This window comes from Myodes glareolus, chromosome 8, assembly GCF_982192425.1.
Source record: "Myodes glareolus chromosome 8, mMyoGla1.1, whole genome shotgun sequence".
In the NCBI taxonomy this organism is placed as follows: domain Eukaryota; kingdom Metazoa; phylum Chordata; class Mammalia; order Rodentia; family Cricetidae; genus Myodes; species Myodes glareolus.
The window spans coordinates 15,989,779-16,013,382 of NC_142033.1; the positions used below are offsets into that span (position 1 = coordinate 15,989,779).

Sequence of the window (23,604 nt, forward strand, 5' to 3'; positions counted from 1 at the left end):
GCGTGATTTTATTTAGAAGTTCAATAACTAGGGAGATAGTATGTGTGAGTGGACAGAAGAAGAGAGAAAGGGTCCACATGAATAGGAGATGGGGAATGAGGGGCGTCAAGACTTCAAGTGTAGGTGGACGCGAAAGATGTCTAAGGAGAGTGTAATTTCCCCTGGTCCCCCAGCTTTTGAAGACATTGGACTTCTATGCTATGTAATGGGATTTCTTCTTCTTGCATTTGCATTCTAAAGAAGATATTTCTCATGAAAGAGTATTTGGCAGCTGTGCTTGCTTGGTACTTGGGACCCATCCTTAAAAGCAACATGATTAACAGTCATTTCTAGGAAAGAGAGTCTGAATTAGATAAGCCGACCCATGACTAGTTGAGAGGATCCATAGTAATCCGTTATTAGATTAAAGAGGTCCCTAGACCAAGCAGATAGCAATTAACAGGCCAGAAGCTGGCTATGGAAAAAGAGAGTAATGATTCATCAAGAACTTTACCATCAAGGAGGAAATAAGTAACATCTGAAATTTCCTGGAAAAGATAGCTTTCCATCACTACCATGAAATACCCGAAGTGATTAACTTAAAGAGAAACAAGGTTTACTTTTGATCCTAATTTTGGAACCCCTAGACCCAGCTCAACACATGACCCCAAGTTTCAGGTCCTGTAGTCGTCCCGGCTGCTCATTGACTATGTTGGGAGTAGGTTGTGCTGCTGCATTTCTGGGATAGTATTTTGTTTGCTTATACACTTTCCTTCTCTTGAGGAGAAAAGAACGGCGTAGACAATGCTGAAAGGGTACGTAGCGTGAGCAAACACCTCACAAACAGAAGGGCGGTGACAAGTGGCTGCTGCACAGAAGGGTGTTGTAGCCTCTGAGGTCCTCTGTGCCTGGTGAGGTGTCTCCACTTTCTTCTGTGCGTGTGTAAGCCTCCAAAGTAATTACACCATCTGGTGAGCTCTGTGTGTGAAACACTCCTGAAACTTATCACAAGAGGGTCCGTGTGTCATTGATGAAGAGAGGCTGCACAGATCCTCTTTTACACACTCAGGTTTTTACAAGCCTGAGTAATTGATGACTCTAATTAGAGGCCTTTACAAAAACATCATTGGTGAACAGGAGAATGATGTCTGCCTGAGGTGATGCTCCAGTTTCTTTGATGTGAGGGTTATGCACCATAGATGGGTATCAAAATGCTAGAGTGTAACCCACAGGTATGTATAATTAGTATGGCCAATTTAAAATTAAGACTTTAGACAATTAGAAACACAAAAAAAATGAAGAAAAAGGGATGTTGGTGAAATCTTTGTTCTGTCAATCTTTCTCCTAAGCTGCCTTCTAAGTCTCCCTTCTCTCCTGCTTGCTAGACTCCAGCTATTTCACAGAGGCAGATGATTTGCTGGCTTGTCATCTGGGACAGAGATGAATGAGGTGTATGTTGATGTTAGTTTAGTATTTATAGCCCTGAGTTAGCAGAAGTAGAGTCTATGGCAGGTTGGCTTTTATTGAGGGTGACATTCCACACCTCTCCTGTCAAAATCCTTTCTTTGGGAGAATCCACTTGAGTTGGTTGCTACAGTGGCACCTCTGGCCCCGCTGCCAAGACTGTGGCCGAATCCTGGCATCGGATACAGTGGTTCTCACTGTTGCCAAGAGCCTTTGTACTCCTTAAATGGTTTGGGTGCTAAGCCTAGAACTTAAAGTCTTAATTGTAAGTAATTCACTTTCATGAGTTCCCAAAGGATGCAGAGAGTTTCCATTTTAGTGCTTGTTGGTGGCCTCTTGGCTACTGCTGTCCACTGATGTGCTCAGGGTACAGTGTCAGAAACCACATCTTCCAGGTCCATGCATATCATCATCCTTACGATGGCTGTAGTGGTTGTTTTTCCCCCTAAAACTTTATTTATAATAAGGCAAAATAGACACACTTAAACAGTCTAAGTCTGTCCTAAGTCTAATGAAGAAGATACTTGTGCGCATATGAGTGAGTGTGCCTGTGTGCGCATGCATCTGTAATACACCCACATATGTGGCTGTCCACTTCTGCCCTACACTTCCAACCAATAGGCATTCAGAGGTTGGAGTGGAGTTTGTTTTGCTTCTTGTCTGGCATGGTTGACAACAGTCTGGTGGTAGCAGTCCAGAACAGGTTAATGGGCTTCAGTAAAGCCTCAGGGATGGTGGATAATACATGGACCTCATGCAGGGAACTAGATAAAGGAGATAAGAACACTGATGCTCTGAGGAGCCATGGCTACTACATGTGTTGGTTCCCACAGGGCTTACTGGACTGGGCAGCCAGCAGAAAGCGCTGGGCAATGCCTCTTCGCATCAGCTCATCTATTCCCTGACATCTCCTCTCCCACCAGAATCTCTCCTTTAATCTCTTAGGAGCATAGACCAAGCTGAGGGAGACCAAGAGGGCACGAGGGGTACATTTTCCCTGTTCTTGTCTGTACCATTTTGTTAGGACACAGTCTCTGAGTTTCCCAATGATCTTCCTATGTGATTACTAAAAGGCTGTCTAGCATACTCTATAGATCCCCTCCCTAACACAAAGACTCTGTCTTTCACTTGTCATTTTTGTTCCAAAGATAGCACTTTTGCTTCAGGGTCTGTGAATGTCTTTAACAGAATCATGGAAAGGACATAAACACAGGTTGAAATAAGGATAAGTGTTAATACATTATGCCAAGTGGCAAATACATTTAAAAATGTGTGAGGTGTCTGTAAATCCAGAATCATTTCACAAAATAACTGCAAATTAATTAAGTTTTTTTAAAAGTTTCTGATTTCCTCTTCTGGTAACAAGTCTGAATAGGCATTCTGAACAACTTGCTTGCTGAAAACAATAATGGATAAATAGAAGAATAACATTTTAAAATTACTCATAAAACATTAAACTGAGAAAGCCTAAAACCAGACAGCCATAATAGTGGAGATGGGCCAACCCTCAGAGGTCAAATATAAATTGTGTAAATGACAAGATAAGATGGTAATATGTGATTGTAACTCATAGGGCAAATAAACATCCATGGAGGTACATTGGTGCAAATAAACCTTTGGATGAAAGGCAAACAGAGGGACAAGGTAATCTCCCATGGAGAAGACTCCAAGAGAGTCTCTAGGGTTATGCATGGGCTCTACCTACAAGAGGGGGACCAGGACCACACTCTCTCTGTGTGGATTGCACAGATGGCTTCCTAGAGCACCGCGGAGAAGGAGAGGAGAATTACTGTGACAAAAACTGTGATGGATGTCAGCATCAGCAGTGCCACGATGCTGGCTGTGTGTCCTCCAGCTGTGACATCAGGAGACAGGCCTTTGATCTTTGTGGTCTCTCTCTTCAGCTTAATCAAGAAAAAATTTGAAAAACTCCAGTTAATTGCTGCTCTATAAAATACCTGAGTAGTACTGTTTAAACCTGTGAACTTTTTTTTAAAAAGGCAAAAACAAAAAACAAGCCAAGGACTCTGAGAATCCATCATACTCAAGGGAAGACTATCAAGAGGCGTGATGGCAAAATGTAATTATGAAATATAACATACCATATCATATGTATAATATATGTATCATATATACACATTATGTAATATATATATACATACATACTATACTTAATCTTAGCCAAAAGGCTGAGAAGAGATATAATAACATATTACACATACACTACACACACACACACACAAATAAATACACGCACCAGTATGAGAGTTATGGTATCCCCATCACCTACAAATGTTCTATAGATTTAAAATGACTCAAAATGTTTATTTAAAAAAGAATCTCAAATAATTTTTAAATGGGTGAAATTAAACACCACGCTGTGAAGCTGCCTGCCCTGGAAGTTCATATGGAATCCTAAATGTCCATTGGTGATTTTTTTTTTTTTTTGCTTCATGGGTCCTCTAGATCCATCCAGACTGTAGCATGTCAGAATTCCTTTTTAAAGATTTCCTATGATGCTCTATTACATCCAAACCCCACATCCAGTCTATCTGTTTGTTGATGGACAGTTTCTGCCTTTTGCTGGAACTCTGAGAATGACTTGGAAGTGTCCTGTGAATACGAACAAATATCTGCCCATCTTTTCATATACAGAGGATTACGAGTGACCTTTGTGCCAATTCTAAGGCTTTGAGGGACTGCTGTTCTGTTGGTCACATGACTGCATTGTTTTGCATTACTGCCAGCAGCGCGTAGGCTTAAGATACTTCTCATTTGTGTTATTAGCAACATCTTGAACATGTTTAGTGGAAATATGTTTCAGTTGACTTTGCTGTAATCATACCACTTTTTGTTTCTTTGGAACTTATCTAATGGTATTCAATACCCATTGTTCTTCCGCTTGGCCCCAATGTAGTGGCTATAGCACTGGCTAACTCATCAAGGCTGATTCCACGATGACAGCCTTTCTCCCAGCCTTTGTCATTGCATCAGGAATGATGTTTCCAACCTCATCTCCATCTTCAGGAATTACAGCAACCTGAGCAGTCTCTTCGGGAGTTGTCACAGGTTTAGACTGCTTCTTAAGAGCAACACTTCCAGCATCTGCATCCAACATCCCGCCTCTCCCGACTTCTACTGGATTAGCGCATTTGCCGAGCTCCTCCGTGCCTTCTGTGTCAAAACAGAAGCAGTGGCAGTGCCGGCCCCAGCCGTCTCATTCACAGCACCAGGTGGAAGGAAGGAGATGTAGAGACATAACTAGTGGAGATGTGTGATGAAGCAGTTGGTACACAGGACACGACAGTAGGGGATACAACAGCAGAGGCTGTCGAAGCTAAAACACGCACCTACCGCACCAAACACAACGGCTTGCAAGGACACTGCCCCACAAAACCTTACACTCCCACAACACCCTACACGCCAGTGTTTCTAACAGATTTGAGACAACCCAGATGTCCTTCACCACGGAAATGTGAGAGCAAGGGGCAGGAATGAACTGGTACACACAGCAGCTTGGATGAATCTCCTGAGAACAGCATTGGTAGATGAACACCAGTCTCAGGAGATTACACGCCACATGGTCCCTTGTTGTGATAACATTCCTGAAATGACAAAATTAGAGTCATGCAGAAAAGATTAATGATTGCCAGGTGATGAGAATAAGCAGAAGTGAGGGGGCTGTGGAGGGGCCTGCAGAGAGGGAGGGGAACGACGTTCCAGGGGTCTCAGTGGTATGAGTATCCCACATCTTCCATGAAGCTTTGATGTCCCCATTTGCAGCTAAGAGTGGGGAACACATAGAATCTCTGTGACATTTTACACAGTTGAAAATTTCCTTATGTTATCTAAAATCAAAAGTTTAATTAAAAACAGGTGAGATAATTAGTGAAAAAAGGACGAATTATTAATGACTTAATGTGCCAGCAGCAAGATATAATTTGCAAATGTATCTAATCTTTTTGTCATTGAAATGGAATGTTTGCACTATTTTCAGGCAAAATGTCGCCAGAAGTTACTTAGATCACAGGGCAGCAAAGAGTATTTCTGTCATTCAAAACCACCATGAATAAGTGAACAGTAACACTCCCTGAAGAGAGAATTGTGGAAGGTCATGGGTCCCTGCTCTGCAACACTTAGGAGTGACCACAAGAGGGCGCAACGATCCCAGCTAATTTTAGGGACACTGGTAGCCCGTGTCACAGGAGAGGACCTGGAGGTAAGCTGGATGTGGAAATATGTAGGAAAGACATTGTTTTCTGAAGTATTGTTTTGTAAAACTTTCTCTGAATTGCAACTGTGGTTAGTTTTCTTTTTATCTTTCTTAAAAGCTGCAAATCAGTTGATCAAAATTGATAACTGCCGGCTGAGGCAAGGAAGGAGAAGCTGGTCGTGAATAGCGAACAAGGAAGATGATTTTATGCAACCTTTCCAGCCTATGACTAGAGACCCCCTCCCTCACTTCCTCTGCAGATGCTCCACGTAGGGCCAGCTTAGGAACATGCGGGGCTATTCAAACACCCATACAACAGGCACACGATATGCAATTGAACACCAAGATGCCTTCCCATGCTGGAGGTGAAGTTTTACAAGCAAAATGTTGACCCACAGGACCCAGAACGTTGGTCAGTTTACAGATAAAGTCAAAGATGGGGTGGGTTGCAGGTGAGATTTGGGTGTGGCGTTGGCCAGCAGAAGTCTTTGAAGTGAAGCGGTAATGGCCTTCATCTGAGGCCTCATCTTCTTTCTCTTAGAAAACAGAACAAAACAATGGAGTTTTATTTTATTTATTTGTTTGTTTGTTTGTTTATTTATTTTTATCATTCCAACTTTGGACTAGAAATGAATGGCAGGTCCTAAGAGCGCTTTGAGATGGGGTAGTCAGCTGGGTGACGCACACAGCTGGTGTTCAGCCTGTGCCTGGAGAGTGGAAATAGACATTCGGCAGGAACTGACTCTCTCCTAGTCATGGAGAAGAACGGGTGAGATGTTTAGATGCCTGTGAGCCACGGGAGCAGTGACGAATCCTGAGGGCCCTCACCCACCAACCCATCACCCCCAGCAGGAGCCTCTGCCAGCACCAGGGGAAGGGCTGGAGATCTTTGACAGCGCCTGCAGGGTCCCAGAAGAGAGCAAGCCAGCTTCTTGCCAGACCTAGTATCGGGAGCCTGAATCCATGTGGGAACCTCGGCCCTCTGGTCTCTCTTGCTCCTGCTGGCTCTCGGGGCCTAGGCAAAGGATGTTAAAACCAGGTCGCAACAGGGAAATGGGAAGAAATTTAAGCTGAGTTCAGAATTTTGAACAAGTTAGGCCTGGTCACACGGGCCTGTAATCCAGAATTTGGGAGGCAGGGGCAGGAGGCTTGCAGGCTTAATGTACACAGTGAAGTAGAGACCAGCATACGCTATTCAGCAAAACCCCAACTGACAAACAGTCAAAAACTGATCAACCAATAAGGAAGCAAGAGACAGTGAACAGGGAGGAGCCAAGGCCCCAATCGTCTCTTCAAGGGCATGGCCCCAAAGATCTACCTTATTCCATCCAGGTCCCACCCCTAGTTGTTTCCTCCTTGTAGATCCATGGGTTGGAAATCAAACTCCAAATATGAACACCAAGCTGCCCAGGAACCAACAGGCTCTTCTTCAGCCATATGTTCTTGATATACTGTAATATCTTTCTTCCTAGCGTAGGCATCTGATCATTTGCCCCGTGGAAACAGTGACCCTGATTGTTTTAGTCCCTGAAGTCCGGGAGCAATCCTAACACAAAGGAAACCATCAGTCACACTCACTCCTGTGTATTCATCAGTTAGTTACTCTCATGTCAGCCTTCGAAGAAATAAATATATACTATGATAAATAAATTACTCGACTTGAAGTGGTGGATTCTAAATGTATTTTTCCACTACACAGGTGTACAAAGTTTAGGAAACGCATCTAAATTTTATCCTTTTTATTTAATTTAAAGATAATCTTCAAGGCAATCCAATGCCCTGAAATCCTCTGATGTCTAAAATAGAACCGTCTATCATATAAGTAGTGCTTCTAATTTTTGCATCATATCTGCACGTGCCAAAATTCAATGAATATTTATGCCTATTTTACAGATGTATATATGCATCAGAACTTTCTCATCTTTCTTCCTCTATTACAAGTTCATGTGCCATCTTCACAATCCAGGTACTATCATACATCTGTGAGGCAGTGACGTGGGCATCTTGTCTTTTGCATAAAGTTAAAAGGAAGACAGGGGTCTGAATAATTGAACTACACAGGAAAAAGAATAAGTTGGTTTTTTTTAAATGTTTTTCTATGTGTATGGGGTTTGTATGTTTGTGTGTGTGTGAGCACATGAGAACATACCTGTACACACATGTGGAGACAGAAGAAGGTATCGGGCTTCATTTAGTTCTCTCTGCTTTATTCCCCCGAGAAAATATCTCTCACTGAACCCAGAGCTCGTCACTTTTCAGCCTGGCTGGCAGCCAACAAGCCCCATGGGTTTTCCTGCCTTCACCTACTCCAGCGCTGTGACTATAGGTGTACATGCCTATGTCTGGCTTTTTATGTGAATGGCTGCCAGGTACACAAATATAGGTCTTCATACTTGTATAACACATGCTCTCTCCTCCTGAACCATCTTCCCATCCCTGGTATTGTTTGTATTGGTGTATTAATGATGCATCATGATGGGCTTCATTATGATATATTTATACATGTACATACTGTATTTCAGTCGGGTTCATCTCAGTTATCCAGTTTTGTCTCCCCTCTTCCTCCCCACAGTCCCCTTTTCCTACCAGGCAGCTGGCCTTCCACTATCCTATCTATTTTGCATGTTTTATTAGGGTTGTTTATAGGAGCATGGGGGATGGTTTATTTACAAGGAGCATGCGCATCTTCCAGAGACTGCACCACAGGAAAAAAGTTCTCCTTTCCCTCACAAACCACTAAGGATAAATCATCATGAACAGTTGATTTATCCTTCTATGACCAAGTGTTGAAGGGCCCAATCTCAGGCTGATTTTACACAGGCAGTCTTAGTTGCAATGGGCCTGGGAGCCGACTTAGCAATCAGGAGTGTCTATTACTCTTGCAGAAGACCCGAGGTTGGTTCTCAGCACCCGTATTGGGTGATTCACAACCGTCTGTAACCCCAGCTCCTGGGAATCCAAAGCCTCTGTGAGTACCTGCAATTACGGGCACATCCTCACACCAAGACACCCAGACACAAATAATAAATCTTGTAAAAAGTAGTACAAAAGTCATGTCACACCTGGAAGTCAGCATTCCCTGTCATCCACCACTACGGCTCTTTCATTCTTCCTGTTTGTTCTTCTGTGATATCCTCTGAGCTTTGTTGGGGAATGTACAGACATTCTGTTTATGACTGGGGATGCAATGGCTATTTATCATCAATATTTTGAGAGCCTATGGATCTTTGCACTCACCATTGACCATGACAAAAGATTTCTCTGAACAAAGCTGATATCAGCTAACCTATGGGCATACACAGTTATTTAGAGGGCAGCTTAGCAGAGATACCAAATCCATTAGGCAGTAGCTTCCCTTTTGATTCTATGACCTCATCAATCATAGGCTTTTATTAGGTTTGTAGTACCACATGTGAAATGGAAATCCAAAACAACCAAAAATTGGTTGGTTTATCCTTATAATATACTTCCCATTATTGCACCACCCCATATTGCTGCTTACAGGGTCCACAGCAAAATTAAGACTGCTTGACATGAGATCTCCCCCAGCAGGATGGATAGTACCTTCTGGAACTATGAAAGCTAGTCAGCAGGGAGGAGGCTTCCAACCAAGTGTCAGTGTGATATCTCTATATTCTGTGACCAAGGCATTTGGCCTTTTCAGTATCAGGGTCTTAACGTCTAATTCTGGTGAGCAACCAACAGCAGTGGCTGTTATTATTTGCGTTGCTCAGTGACCTTCCAGCTAACAACTGCTGGGCATCTCTGACATGGGTATTTCCATTTAATAACCTATGGCGCTGTAGCAGCTTTAATCTACCCATGAAACTCTGGTTTCTACATGTTTTTATTAGCTTAGTGAGTATCACATTTCCACATTTTCAGACATAGATAGGTTTTCAATACATAATAACAGCAGTTGTCTCAGAGCAAAGCAGAGAGAGCGACTGTGGGGTGGACCTCTGCCCAGCGGGGCAGCACAGGGGGAAAGCAGACACTGTAGCTACGGAACATTACCCTAGAACGGGTTCTAGAGTGACTAGTTCAGTGATCTACCAGTTTGTGAGTCCTCAACAATAGCAGACATTGTAGCTTTGGTGGAATGGAAGATCCAATGCTAGAATGCTAGTAATTGATGAGTAATCTTAAGAACAGTAACTTCTCTTCCGGAAAGTTTGAGAAAGAGAGTGAGCTAAGTAAGCAAGAGTTGGTCAGGAGTTTAAGGATGGCAAATACCTGAGCATTGCTGGGAGATGAACCAGTGTGAGCCGGAAGAAGGCTTGGGCATGAAAGTGAAATGGTAAGAACTTCTGCTTCTTTTGAAGGAAGCAGTGGGGGATGGCATCAGTGCATTGCTCAAGGATGGGAGACACACCTTTCTCAGGGACCAAAGGGATGAGAGAAAGGAATGGATTAGCTGCTGGGCATTTGTAGGACACCGGTGTGGGCCAGAATTCCCTGGGGTCGGTATTTCTTTAGTAAAAATGCTGTTGAACCTGTGTAGGGAACAGAAGGCAGTGAAGGTTGAGATGGAGATCTAACACCAGCATGTTACAAAGACCTGTGAAGATGAATGTCACCACTGAGGTCCCCCACTGACTAACGCCCAGCCGATGAAGAGATAGAATTTCTGTTGACAACTACACGCTCAGACTAATGGCTTGCTTTTTGATGATTCCTGCCTTCATCATAGGCTGTCAACGAGCACTAAACTGTGCGTGGGTTTCCTCTCATGTCCAAGGCTAATTAGTGTTAATACGCTTTTGCTGTTCTAACTTCCTATATGAAAGCATAATAAACAATGGTGCTGAGAACGGGAGGCTCAGCATATCGCGTCCACCGAGAAGGCGCAGATGCACCTGAGTCAGCGGAAGCATTTTGCCCGTCAGGAGAGCTAGGCCACTTAACTGCATTGCTTCATCTCTTGTTAATGGAAACACAGCGTATGCAGGCATTCATTCAGTGAGCATCCGTTTGTCACTTAGTCTAGGTCCGGTACTGCGGCCATGGGTGAGGATTTGGTGATGTAAGGCACAGTCCTCAGCTGTGACGGCTGAATACTCTTCTAGAAGGGAACCCCGTGACTTATTGAATATCTCTGCAGAGTTTCCAATCTCACAGCTGAAGTCTGTTGTGTCATGTGACCCATGTCATAGTTTTAGTCTTAGAATGTGCTTTGTTCTACTCAATTGACAATCACTGGGCTGTTTTCCTATGAGTTATCAGACTGCGTACATGCCTTAGGAGTCAATGGGAAGGAACAGTCTCCTACTTGGGTCCTTTGTTCCCTGCTTTGCCCTCCATCAAACCTCCCTTCTATGTCAGCACTTCTGTCCCTCTCCTGGGCCTCCCTGAGGATCCTGCCAATGGCAATGGAGCTTGGCTGGAGGCTTCGCTACCCTTTCTATTCCACTGTAACAAAAAGTGATTTATTTGTAAAAATAAATGAAAACATGTAACAAACTTTGTTAAAATCTCTAGGATGTGAGCACCCAGCTTACCAGTTTCTTCTTTGTCTTTGATATGGAAATCATCCAATGCACCCTTCAACCCCTGGGGAGGAAGGAAGCTGTGTTGATAGTGATTTCAGGTGGACATTTCTAGCTTTCCTGCTTCCCTTTCCCATTCTTTCCTTCTGTTTTCCTTACCTCCTCCCACTAATGATTACCGAGCACTGTTTTCCGCAGTAGGCTTTATGGGTAGAAAGTAGAATCAGGCCTTCAAGAGAGACAGCGGTAGACATACACATGTCAATCACACTGCCGTGCATCAGTGCTATGTAGCAAGGGACAGGACTGTCTGGAGAGCAGTAGAAAGGCTCTGCAGAAGCTTGGAAGTGGGGTAAGGGTTGCCCTAAGTAAACAGGGAGAGGACAAGCTCGGCTCAGTCAGATGAGGCTGGGTAGAAAGAAGGAGCAAGTTTGACCTTAGATTTAGAGGTTTGGGATAGGTCTTTGATAGTCATTACCAGTCACTGTACTGTCTCTGAAAAGGCCTGAAAGAACATTTCTCATCTCTGCCTCTCTTTGGAGTTGGCCTTTTCCCTCTGTCTGTCAGATCTGAGGCAGGAGTTCTGTAGTATTATGGGTCACGTTCACCCAGTTCATGAGATGTGAGATTAATCCGCTTCACCCCACCATTCCATTGCCTTCTTATGCGTGTCCCATGTTTACTGGCTCCTAGAACACTGTGGAATGAGGGAATAGGTACAGAAAGTGGTTCTAGAACCTTCACACCTGCAAAACATTGAGTGTTTTTCTAATGATAGGAAACACTTGGCATTTGGCTTATGTTTGGTTTAAAGAAAGAATTCTTCTGGAAACAAAGGGTTAGCATCATCACTATTCTACCCTTTTCCTTTAGGAAACACTCTGCGCTGATGAGATGGCTCAGTGGTAAGGGTGGGCTTCACCAAACCTGACCTGATGACCCGAGTTCAATCCCAGAGACCCAAGTGGTGGAAGGCGAGAACTGACTCCTTCAAGTGGCCTTCCGATTTCCACATAAACCTCATGATACATGTATAAACATGCAAACACACACACACACGGAGCATGTAACACAGTTTTTTTAAAAAAAGAAACTCATATAAGCATACCACTTATGATGTACATCTGTGCTTGTTTTTGATCTATAAAGTTTTCTTGTATGCTCTAAGCAAATATCTCTACCTCAATGCCTCATTAATCTGGAGCAACAATACCAATCCTGCTCATCTTTCTTTCTTCCCCACCCCCATCAGTTGAAGCTACCGTTTATATTACTACCCAACCATCCTCTTTTTTTTTTTTATGGTTCTTACCCTTGTCTAGATGATTCCCCCGACCTCATCTTGGCTTTAGCTCTTGCTTTTCACTTCACATCTAAGGATGCTCAAGGATGTTTCTCTGTTTCCTGTGACTTTATTCTTTGCTTCTTGCTCATGGTGTTGGGAGAACAACTGCTGGATTGTGTTGTTACTCTCCGGGGTCCTTTCCCTGAAAGATCATCACACTGCTGTATGACTCTACTTTTTCACATTTCTCTACCTCATTCCAACTAACCAATTCGAAGGTGTAGTGGCATTTCAATTGTGTTTCAATAAATAAAGACCTCCTAGGCCGTGGTGGCGCACACCTTTAATCCTAGCACGCGGGAGGCAGAGGCAGGTGAATCCCTGGTGAGTTCGAAACCAGCCTGGTTTATAAGAGCTAGTTCCGGAACAGCTGGAACGGTTACACAGTGAAACCCCGTCTCAAAAAACAACAACAAAAAAATACTAATAAATATAAATAAATAAATAAATAAATAAATAAATAAATAAATAAATAAATAAAGACCTGAAGATCTGAGAGTAAAATAGCCCCACTGGTGAGCCTTACAGACTAGGTTACGGTAATGCACACCTTTAACCCCAGTAGCCACACTAGTTGTCATAGAAATAGGGAGGTGCATGCCTTTAATCCCAGTGGTGTATGCCTTTAATTCCATCCCTAGAGAGGAATATAAGATGGGGGAAGACAGCTCTTCAGAGACCGTCTCCTAAGATTCCTGGAGGCATGATCATCATTTTCAGACTGAGGTCGAGGTAATAGCCAGTGGCTGACTGTTTTGCTTTTCAGATCTTCAGGTTGAATCCCAATTTATGACCCTGGGTTTTTATTAATCGTGTTTCATAAAGGAATTATTTTCTCCTCATTTTAGACTTGTGGGGAATACAGGAGCATGCTGGTCTCTGGAACTTTGCCCTGACTGACCTTTTATCTGGAATCTCTCCTCCAGTCTTCCCCTCTCATCCTCATCCCAGCCAGACTCTACGCATCTTCAGAAAACTTGATTTATTTCAAGGAAAGTATGTCTGGTTAAGCCATTGTTAGTCTGACATGGATAGTCTTCAGAGAAAACGTTGCGGTTACTAACTATACTAATTAAACTTATGTCTGCTAAGGAGTTGCTGTGCTTCAGTTTATTCTTTTATGTCTGTCTATAACTCCCAAATCTTGTCCCTGTTGATGTGCTCTGCATTATTGTAACAATGCTACATATGTTTTTTTCACTTAACATAACTTATTTTTCGTGTGTTTATTTTATATTGGTCATTTTCATATCTCTTAAGCACCCATTCTCCACAGTATTGAAAATGACTTGCATTCCTATCAGCACTTCCATTCCCAAGGAAATGGTTTGTTTCTTTTTATTTGGTGTCTGCAAACAGCAATAGCTATGAACTTTATACCTTGTCTCTGTTCTTGGCAGAAACCTTAGTAAATAGTTATACAGGTAACTCGAGAGACCAGGCAAATATGTAAATTCTGGCCACTGGTTTTTTGATAAGGATGATGGCTGTTACACTGAATGAAGCCTGAATGAAGGCGGGATTCTTTTGAACGCCCTCCAGACTGACTAATATTTGTCTAGAGGGGAGCTGTGTCACGGAAGGAACAGAATGATTGTCTTTTCGCGTTTTCTGCATGTTGATTCCTTTGCCGGGGAGGGGCAGTCGTGCAGACTCTTACTCAGGTTTTGTCAGAACCATCATCATACCTGAAGAACCCACTCATCGCAGGAATTTTAGGTTGGGTTAGAATTTCTGTTACTTAGAATGGGGTGGGGTGAGCAGAAATTGAGAGTGTTTACCGTAAGTTAATTTATCCAGTTGACATGAGAACTACAGTAAAGAGCAAGTCGTCTGTCACTCAGACCTCAAAATGGCGCCATGGGCATTCTTGAGGGGACAACCGGTAGTTTATAGGATTCATAAAGAGCTGCCTTCCCAGAGTACCCGAATGTGTAAACGCACAGCCTTCCTCACTTCAGTGAGTCATGTGCAGAGGGAGTCCTGCCGTGACTGATGTGTTCCACTGTGCCCTTGTGTTCAGGACTTGAGTTGCATCACCTATGTTCCCTGCGAGTCTTATCCTGTAGCAAGTGAAAACGCCATCATGTCTGACTAGAAGCTGAGTCTCAGGCGACTTCCTTCTCGTGAGAAAAAGGTGTGTTTTGTGGGGAGGACACTGGCAGCGTGAAGGGCAGGTGATGGCTGTGAGGGACTCATGGTGGCTCTCATAGTCCCGAGTCAGCAGCTATGTGCCGAGATCTGGAGACTACAGCAACTGGCTGAAGTCAGCGGCGTTATTCTGTCGCTCTGTCATTAACTAGCACTTCTATGGTTCTATGGTGACAATGGCCACCACAACAGTCTTCCAGGTGAAGAAACAGTCTACACTTGGGTCCTCCAGTTGAAGAAACAGTCCATTGGCTTCCAGGATAATGTCAGCCGCTGTGGCATCCAGTCTTATAACTTTTTCTGTCTTAATGAGTTTAATTAGCTCAGAAGATTTTAATTGCTCCATAAAACCTCTCTATTTCAAAAGAAAGAAAACGTTCACTTTGGCTTTTAGGTGAAGCTTTCAATGTTCATAGCTACTTCACATGGCAATTATTCACCCGTACGCAGCTCCAGGTAAGGAGGAATGAGCAGCCATGACGAAAGGGCTTTCAGAGACTTCACTTCAGATCACAGTTCGGTGTGGTGTCCAAGGTAAAGGAATTGCTCTCCTGAGCCCACCATTGTGTTCCTGGGGTGCACCTTCTCCCAACAGCTTCTATGTACCTGGCCCTGTTCTGAGTACTTTACACTTAAAGTCTACATTAAGTCTGCTAAGCAAGTAACCGAGTATCTTCATTTTTAAGGTTGGAGAAAGCAGGGCACAATGAGGTTGAAAGTTAAACACGTGAGTAGATGATAAAAGGAAGCCAATTCCAAGGCACACCAAAAATCAACCTGAGGTCTGGTGTTGTTAACTCCATCTACTATGTCCAGAAAGGTCACTCTCCAGGAGATTCTGTACAGCAGATGTAAGGGAGGAAGACCATGGCCCAACTGCTCTCCATTTTCTTCTCTTTCATTTGACATCCAACTGGTCCTGGAGTCAACTAAATTTGGCTATTTGTACTTCAAAAATAGTAACATTATGGAAATAAAAATTAAACAGATTACTGATTTGAGACTACCAATATGTCTTTTGAAATATTGAGAAAAATTATTATCTAAATTCTAAAACTGTAGCTTGGGTCTGTTCTGAACTAGTGGTCTTGAAACCTAATGCTCCCGAACTCCCTGACCCCCAGGGAGATGATGATTTCCGTGCCTGGGTAGACTGGGTCGCTGTCTTGGACTCATGGTTTGTTATACTATTTTGTAAAGTTCAAGTGAACATTGGCTTGTTCTCTGTGGTTTTTTTTCTGGTCTCTGTGATTATGGTAAGTATCATTTGAGAGAGCTTGTTCTGGTTAAACTTTTCAAGAAGTCGCTGGCTTGTCAATAACCAGTGGTGCTGTGCCATATTCAGTGATCAAGTGAAGGACAGAAGCTTGACATCACTCAATTAATGTACAACAATGATCCAGAATTGAAGCCAGACTGTATGTTGGAATAAGTAAGGAGAAAATGGTGAAATAATACATTTAAGACAGGGAGCATGGCCACTGTCAGCACTTGTGGTCATCTGTGTAAAGATAAGAGAGTGGTGTGGGACGATTGTCTCTATTCTGTCGATTATGTTTTAAATAAACACTGATTGACAAGTAGCCAGGCAGGAAGTATAGGCAGGGCAATAAGACAGGAAGTAGAGGTGGGTCAATGAGAACAGGAGAATTCTAGGAAGGAGAAAGCCCATTTCTCCCCAGTCGTGACCCATCCACCAAAAAAGGAAGATGTGACTTCCTCGCTGAAAAAAGGTACTGAGCCATGTGGCTAACATAGATGAGAATAATGGGTTAATATAAGTTATAAGAGTTAATAAGAAGCCTGAACTAATGGGCCAATCAGTTTATCAGTAATATAGACTTCTGTGTGATTTCTTTGGGGCTAAACGGCTGTGGGACCTGGTGGAAGGACAGAAACCCCAGCAAGAAAAGAGGAGCTTCATTACAAAAGAAAAATCATTCAAATTTGTTTAGTTTCTTGTGATTCCAAAATTTTTTATGATAACTATGTCAAATGGTCTATTTTAAATTATGACAATCTCATATGTGTATATAATGCTCTGTCTTTACTCCCACAACCTCCTTCTCTGATTTCCTCCCCCACGACTTTTCTCTACAACCACCCCATCTCACATTTCTAGTTTTTATTGTGCTTTATAATCTGCTGAGGTTATCAAGAAATTTCTTTGTGGTCTTGTGTTTAGAATTATATACTGGAGTCTGGTGGTACTCCCTGTGGGTGTACAACTTATAATGGCTCTTCTTTCCAGAATCTATGAGTCGCCAATAGTCAACAGGAAGAAGAAGGGCACCATGTGTCCTTTCTTTATTCATAGCTGACTAGAGGCAGGATCAGTCTTCTGTGGGCTCAGTGAGAGTGACCTTTTCTCCTGTCAGTTCCTGATTACAATCACATGGGTCCTACCTAGAAGATGACACTGTGTAGTCTGTTTCTCTGTCTCCCAGCTCTTCTCATCTTTCTGCCTCTACTAACACAGTGTTCTCTGAGCCCCAGAAAGGGTAGAATAAATGTCTTGTTTAGGACTGGGCCTTAAATCAGCTCTTATCCTTGCTATCTTGGGCCGTCATGGATTTACCACAAAGAGGCTTTTTTAATGAAGGCTGAGAGTGCTCTTTGTCTATGGCATACAGATGTTTTGAAGTTAGTTTGATGCTATGTTGGTCTACCTACATAACAGTGATAAGTGTCCCCCCAACACGAGGACCTATAGCTTTCTTACCCATGGGTATTTAACTAGGTTACAGTACTGTATTCTATATATAGAAGCGATATTCCTTCCTCTGAAGTGGGTCTTAATTAGCGAGCAGACAGTCACCCCCATTACAGTTGTGTCACGATTGCACAGGTGGGCCTGGGAAGGCCAAAAGTCCTCAGGATTTGAGAACCCTTACCACTGCTGATTAGGAAGACTGACCCAGCACCTGACTGTGTATAAAGTAATGACAAAGGCCTTTGTCATTCCTTTTGGTTACCCTCCAGGATTATTACTGAAGATACCACCCATGTGGACTGCAATGTGTAGAGAACCCAAGGAAACTTCTAGGGCCTCCTCGACAAGCAAGTCCTACATAGGTATCCCGTACCTAATTCTTAGATCTATCTAGTAATCCATTGCTTCTCTGAACAGTGTTTTCCAGCCATGTGGAGTTTCCCTTTAATCAGATTGTAAGGTAGCAGGACTCCATATGTCTTTTCCACACACCTTTTGCTTTGGTTAAGCCTCGACCTGCTGTCCCTTGAATTTCCCATCCCCTTACCCTGTTCGCCTTGACTATTCTTTATGAAATGCTTTTGTGCTATGAACTCTGCCTCTCTACTTGCCCCTGTCTCCCATTGACTTTTGTCTCACGGTCCCAAATCCACCCCCTTCTTTTCCAAAAATGTGTGGCAGCTGCAAGGGAAGTGCTTCTGAGTCAGCCAGAAGTAGGGCCGGATGCCAGATTGTTGACTCACTGGAGGGCTTGGAGGAGGAGACAATTAAAGAATTAAAAGTTGTAACTTCGTGGACAGGGATAATGGTTTGAAGGATGGTTTGTACAAGTACTCTTACCACCTGTGACATGACAGGAAGCTCATTTGGTTATTTTGTTATGATTATTATTCATACACCTACACTATGCTTGTCTTAACCTGCTGGCTATAGGGAGCTGATCATGGAAATAGACTTTGGCCATTTCAAGACTTCATAGCCATGCCGTAGAATAGAAGACATAATGCCAGTAGCTTGGTCTCAGTATCATTTCTATTTCATTTTTCCTGGTACAAGACCAGTGCCCTATTCCTTGGGGGAAAGGCTTTAGAAAAAGCCTACAGAATGGGGATCAGGCTCAGCCAGGTGTTTGCCATTAAGAGTTACAATTGCCTTGTGCATTGGGACTGAACTTTGCTACATTAAGAAACCTAAAGTATCTACATAGCAAAAAAATTAAATAAATTACCACAAAAAGATCCTAAATAATATTTCAAAATATAAATATATATTCACCTCATTAGAGTAAAACCTTCAATAAATATTTTACAATTTCATTTGGGAAAAAAAGCAAGACTATGTTAGAAACATATGGAGGTAAATCTAGCATAGCTTTTGTCTTCACTTTGGTAATATATCATGCCCATCAACCGAATCAGAGCTTTCTTTTTAATAGTGGGGATGAATACATCATTCAAATTCATTGTAAGACAGACAACACAGTCTATCTTACTTATCCTGTGTCCAGACCCTTTTTACACACATGCGTTGATTTTCATCTATTCCATCTCTCATCTTTCCATGAGAGAATCCCCCAGAGATCTATAGAGGAGAGCTTCTATTCTTTGATCGACATTTGGAAGACACATTAAAATGCCATGTGACTATCTTTCAAGTGCTATCATTTGAAATGTGATATCAATATGCTATATTCCAATGGGCATTAGGAAAATGAAAGAACAGAAGGGAGGAGAGGGAGTCTAGTCATGTTTCCTGATGTCAGAGGAGGAGCTGGAGCAGGAGCAGGTGGAAACTCGGATAAAAGCACTGTCCAGAGTCAAAGCTACACGTCAAGCTAAGGCCTGGACAGCCAGTGAATAGAGGAAGGCATTCGAGAGTTATCTCCCTTCTACGTTTGCTCATGAGTGGACACAGTGCCTGCCAGCTCACGCTTGGGTCTGTAAGTGTGCTGGGAGGTGCTTTACTATGAAGGGACTTTAAAAGGAAGGCTCTGAATAGAAGGCCAAGCTGGCTTTATTAAAGGCATTTTACTTTTATTGGGGAAGTTATTCTCCTTTCCACATAGTAAGTTTTCCATTGAAAATCTCGGGCCCTTCTCTTGTGAAAATTAGCCCAACAGCATCTTTTCTCTACATCTAGACTGTGGTCCAAATAGCCTTCAAAATGAGGTCCTTGCTTGGTATTCTCTCTCATTTTGCCTTGATAAGTGCTAAGAACAGTGACAGTTTGTTGTTATTTGTAACAATTTTATTTCATTTTAAATTTATTTATTATTTTTAAATAATAATCTTCATCGGGAATGTCATACTATGTATTTATACCATATTCACTGCCCACACCTTCCCTCTAACCTCTCCATTTCCTGACTCCACACCCCCTCCAAACTTGATGTCCTCTTTAAAAGAAAACACAGTGAGTCCAATCAGTACTTCCCATCTACATGGCATGGGACCTTCCAATGGAACACGGTCAACCAAGCAGGAACACACCCCTAAATAAAGCCCCTTCTCCCCTTCTAGCAATCACAACTGCCAATAGCACCTCCGCTAGGGGGAGGAGCTTATGTGCCCTCACACATTTTTGCTACTTTTTTAAATTATAAAATATACAAAACTCATTTTTTTCCCTTAAAATGCAGTGACATTGCTCTTGTCTCTCTTGCATTCAAGTATGTATTCAAATGTAACTCTGGCCACCAGGACATCAGTCTTCGCCTTGTCCCTTAGCTGTCTAGTTGTTCCTGTGTCCCCTGCTCCCACCACAAGCTTTTGTTTGCTTGGTTTTTTTTAAAAAACTTATTTTTTTCTCTTAATACCAAAGGCTCAGTTAGCCTAGAGGGCTGCATGCCATGCTAACTCTCTGCAAAATGACTTGTTAAAACCTCTCAGGGATGGATGGGCGAATGGAAGTGTTGAGGAAACACTGATATGCTGAGCTGAGAGAGGCTAAGCTGAATTCAGCCTCCGTAGTGTCCCCCCTCGAATAGAGGGCAGCAAACCGGAGTCAACAACTTCGCTCTCCTTTGGAAGAGCGTTTGACTTGGGGCCTGGCGTTTCCTTTTTGGTTAGGAAATCCTGTTACTTATCCCTCTGCACACAGGAAATCCGTGGACCAGGGGATGATGACCCAGAAACCTGCCCCCTTTTGATATTTGACTCACTCTGGGAAGGGATGAAAGGCAGAGAGACTGAGTTTGTGCAAAGGAATTAAGATTGTTGATCCCCACGATGTATTTCAGAGCATTAGGAAAAGCACTGTAACTTACATTCATCTTCAGGGTATATGACTTGCCAGTATCCCACTGGACAAGGACAGAGGTGTGGCGTAGTCACTGTTCAAACAGAATTTACACTCAGTAGAAGGCAGACGGGGAGTCATTAAAAGCAAATCCATGCACTGAGCTCTTTCATTCTGGAAACGTAATCTAAGTTAGAATCCTGCACTAATAAGGAAAGACTTCAGATCAGATTCCAAGGGGCCAGCCCGACCTCGTGAGGTTTATTGCCGGCTCTGATGCATGTGACTGTCATCTTTCACATGCAAACTTTAGTTTAAAGAGCAGACAGTGTGACTCTGCGTCCCCACCAATCCTTGCCAACAATGCCAGAGGTGATGTGTTAGAGAAACCTACCTTTCTACCTGTTACATCATCAACCAGGAGAATCATTTACCAAAGAGGAGCGGCCCAGCTTCCTCTTGCACGCCTGGGAAAGGTGACATCAGAGGACACAGGGACAGGCTTCAGAATTTTCCTATTTCAGGTTTCCCATAGCAGATACAAGGTAGTGGCGTAGGTTGTAGTCAGTTTCTTTGATGTAGCAGTCCTTAGCATTCTTGGAAGGAAGTCCTTAGGTCAGATCACTAGTCATCAATAGTGAAGAAGTGAGAAGGGAATAGATGTGCCGTTCACAGTAGTTTCCTCTGTGCATCTCCCCTTCTTATAATTCTAGGTCTGTGCGCCACCAGGTCACCTAGGAAGTGCACTGCAAGTGTCCTTCTGGGGTTTAGGTGGCCTTGGTATTCCATTTTTCCACTGAGTTATTAAAAAGCCGTGAATTTTTTCAGACCCCACATCTGATGAGTTTCAAAAACAAAAATAATTGTGTAGATTCATCACCAAAGAAAAGTTATAGGCAAAACAATCTGATATTTGTGATTCTTCCCAGTCCTATGTGGAATTTAGACAGAATATGATTATATAAGGCCAGCAGATCACATGGCCTCATTCATCTGTCATGATTACTTAGCTATAAGGATAAGCAAACCACAACAATGACGAGAATAACTGAGAATGATTGTTTGCATTCAAAAATTTAAACATTTCCTAAAGTGAGTAAACTGTAGTTTCTGTTTAGGGCATCTTTTTGGTGTTTAAAGTTATCCTTGATAAAAATTCCTAGCTCTCAGAATTTCCTTTTATGATCTAAGGGAAATATAGTAATTAATGCAATGGTATGTACAACAATAATTAAATATTTAATCCATTCTGGATTTAGACCTGCCTTACCAGACTGGTGAATTCATCTGAGGTTTGGAACAATACATGAAATGAACTGAAATTTCATCTTTAATTTGGGGAAAAGGCTTCTTAAACTCAAATTCAAATATTAAGATAATAATTTTAAAAAAACACCTTGAAGAACTTATAAGAGAAAGCCTTGGTAGCATTGAGCAGGCAATATGAGGTGAAGTCAAAATAACACAAAAGTAGGAATTAGAAAGTAGTGAGAAGAAACCCCTAAGGCAGGAAGATGATGAGAAACCATGGGGGCGGATCTCAAGCTGGGGAGAAACGTTTGCAGTGATGCCTGACCAATGACATTTTGATGAAATAGGAAGAGGATGACAGTTGAAAAATAATTTGACACTTAACTAAAAATGATAATGTAAAATGTATAGAAGTACATGAATGTCTAAACACTCAGCACAATAGTCACCAGGGAATTCAGATTCAAGGAACAGGGCATTTCATTGAATCTCTCAAAACTGGGAGATCAGCAGGGATAGTAATGGTGGCCATCTTGGCGAACAGTTTGGGAATTTATTGTATTTGTATACACATATCACACAGCCAAACATTGCCAAGAGATTTCCCAGTGGGAGAAGGAAATATATGGCTATTAGTTGATGTTGTAAGAGGATAAATTTGTTTTCTTCAAAGGAGTTGCACTGGGTATTATCAACCATACTCCAAGGCAGGCCTGAACACGAAGTAGTCTCTAAAAAACACTGGAATCCATGGTTTTGTTTCATTTTTATTAGCTTGCTTTGACTTTTTTCTTTTAAGAATGAGAACATGAAAGTTGGGTAAGATCTGGGAGGAGATGGGAAAAGAGAAGGAGAGTAATCAAACTATATTTATGAAATTCTCAAAAAATACATTTTAAAAACAAGATTTTAAAATAAGCTAAATCAACTTATGAATAGATAAGCAATTCATATGACATCTATATAAATGAACTGTGATTTAGCAATAGGAATCAGAGTCATGTATAAGCAAGAACACAAACAAGTAAATCTTCATGTTGCTTGGAAGAGATGAGAAAAAGACAGTGCATATTTGATCATGTGCACGAGGCACCAAATAGGACTAAAGCGAAGAGAAAGAAACTGGATTGTCAGGTACTAAGAAAAGAGGGAGGAACATTTAGGGATAATGATGTCTTTATTACAGCCATTATAAGACATGGTCTGTATGTCAAAACTCAACAACTGTACATCTACCATATGTAAAAACACTTTTATAAAACTAATAAGTGTATGTGGCAAGATTATACATAAAGAGTTCCCTTTCTCCCTTGTTACATGATTTCAGCCCACTCTTGTCTCTGTTTGGCATTGTGTCATCAAACACAGTGGCCCATACCCACATGTAGTAGCTTGAATCAATTAACGAAAACTGACTGAAATGCAGAATTCAGTTCTTTAGTTAAACTGGCCTCATTTCAAGAAGGGAATAACCCCAGGTAACCAGAGGTGACTACAGGACCAAGACAGTTCTATGGATTCAATTTTCTCTCGGTTGAACTAGCAGCCCTGGCCTAGAAGAACACATTTTAGTTAAAGAGATGTCACAAATAAGAATCCAAAAGCCTTTGGATTATTGATATCACACATTGTCAGATGAGAGAGCAATCTGCCAAGATCCAAAGAAGGATGTTACATGGAGAGCACTGGACTTAGAGTCATCCAGGGAAAGTGTGCCGAGAAGAATGGTGTGTTGAGAGTGTCCCAGATGACAGGAAATACT

At 42.3% G+C, this 23,604-nt stretch overlaps 1 long non-coding RNA gene across 2 annotated transcripts; it reads right to left on the reverse strand.

Annotated features, from left to right (window-relative positions):
- Positions 1-8,739: 8,739 nt before the first annotated feature.
- Positions 8,740-20,877, reverse strand: LOC148121101 (uncharacterized). 2 transcript variants are annotated; one of them, XR_015738489.1, is made up of 4 exons: positions 20,620-20,877; positions 12,458-12,632; positions 11,158-11,209; positions 8,740-10,152 (listed from the first exon to the last, which is right to left on the reverse strand). It is a non-coding gene; the product is annotated as an uncharacterized LOC148121101 (long non-coding RNA). The 2 variants fall into 2 exon arrangements; XR_015738490.1 differs by lacking the exon at positions 11,158-11,209.
- Positions 20,878-23,604: the final 2,727 nt, after the last annotated feature.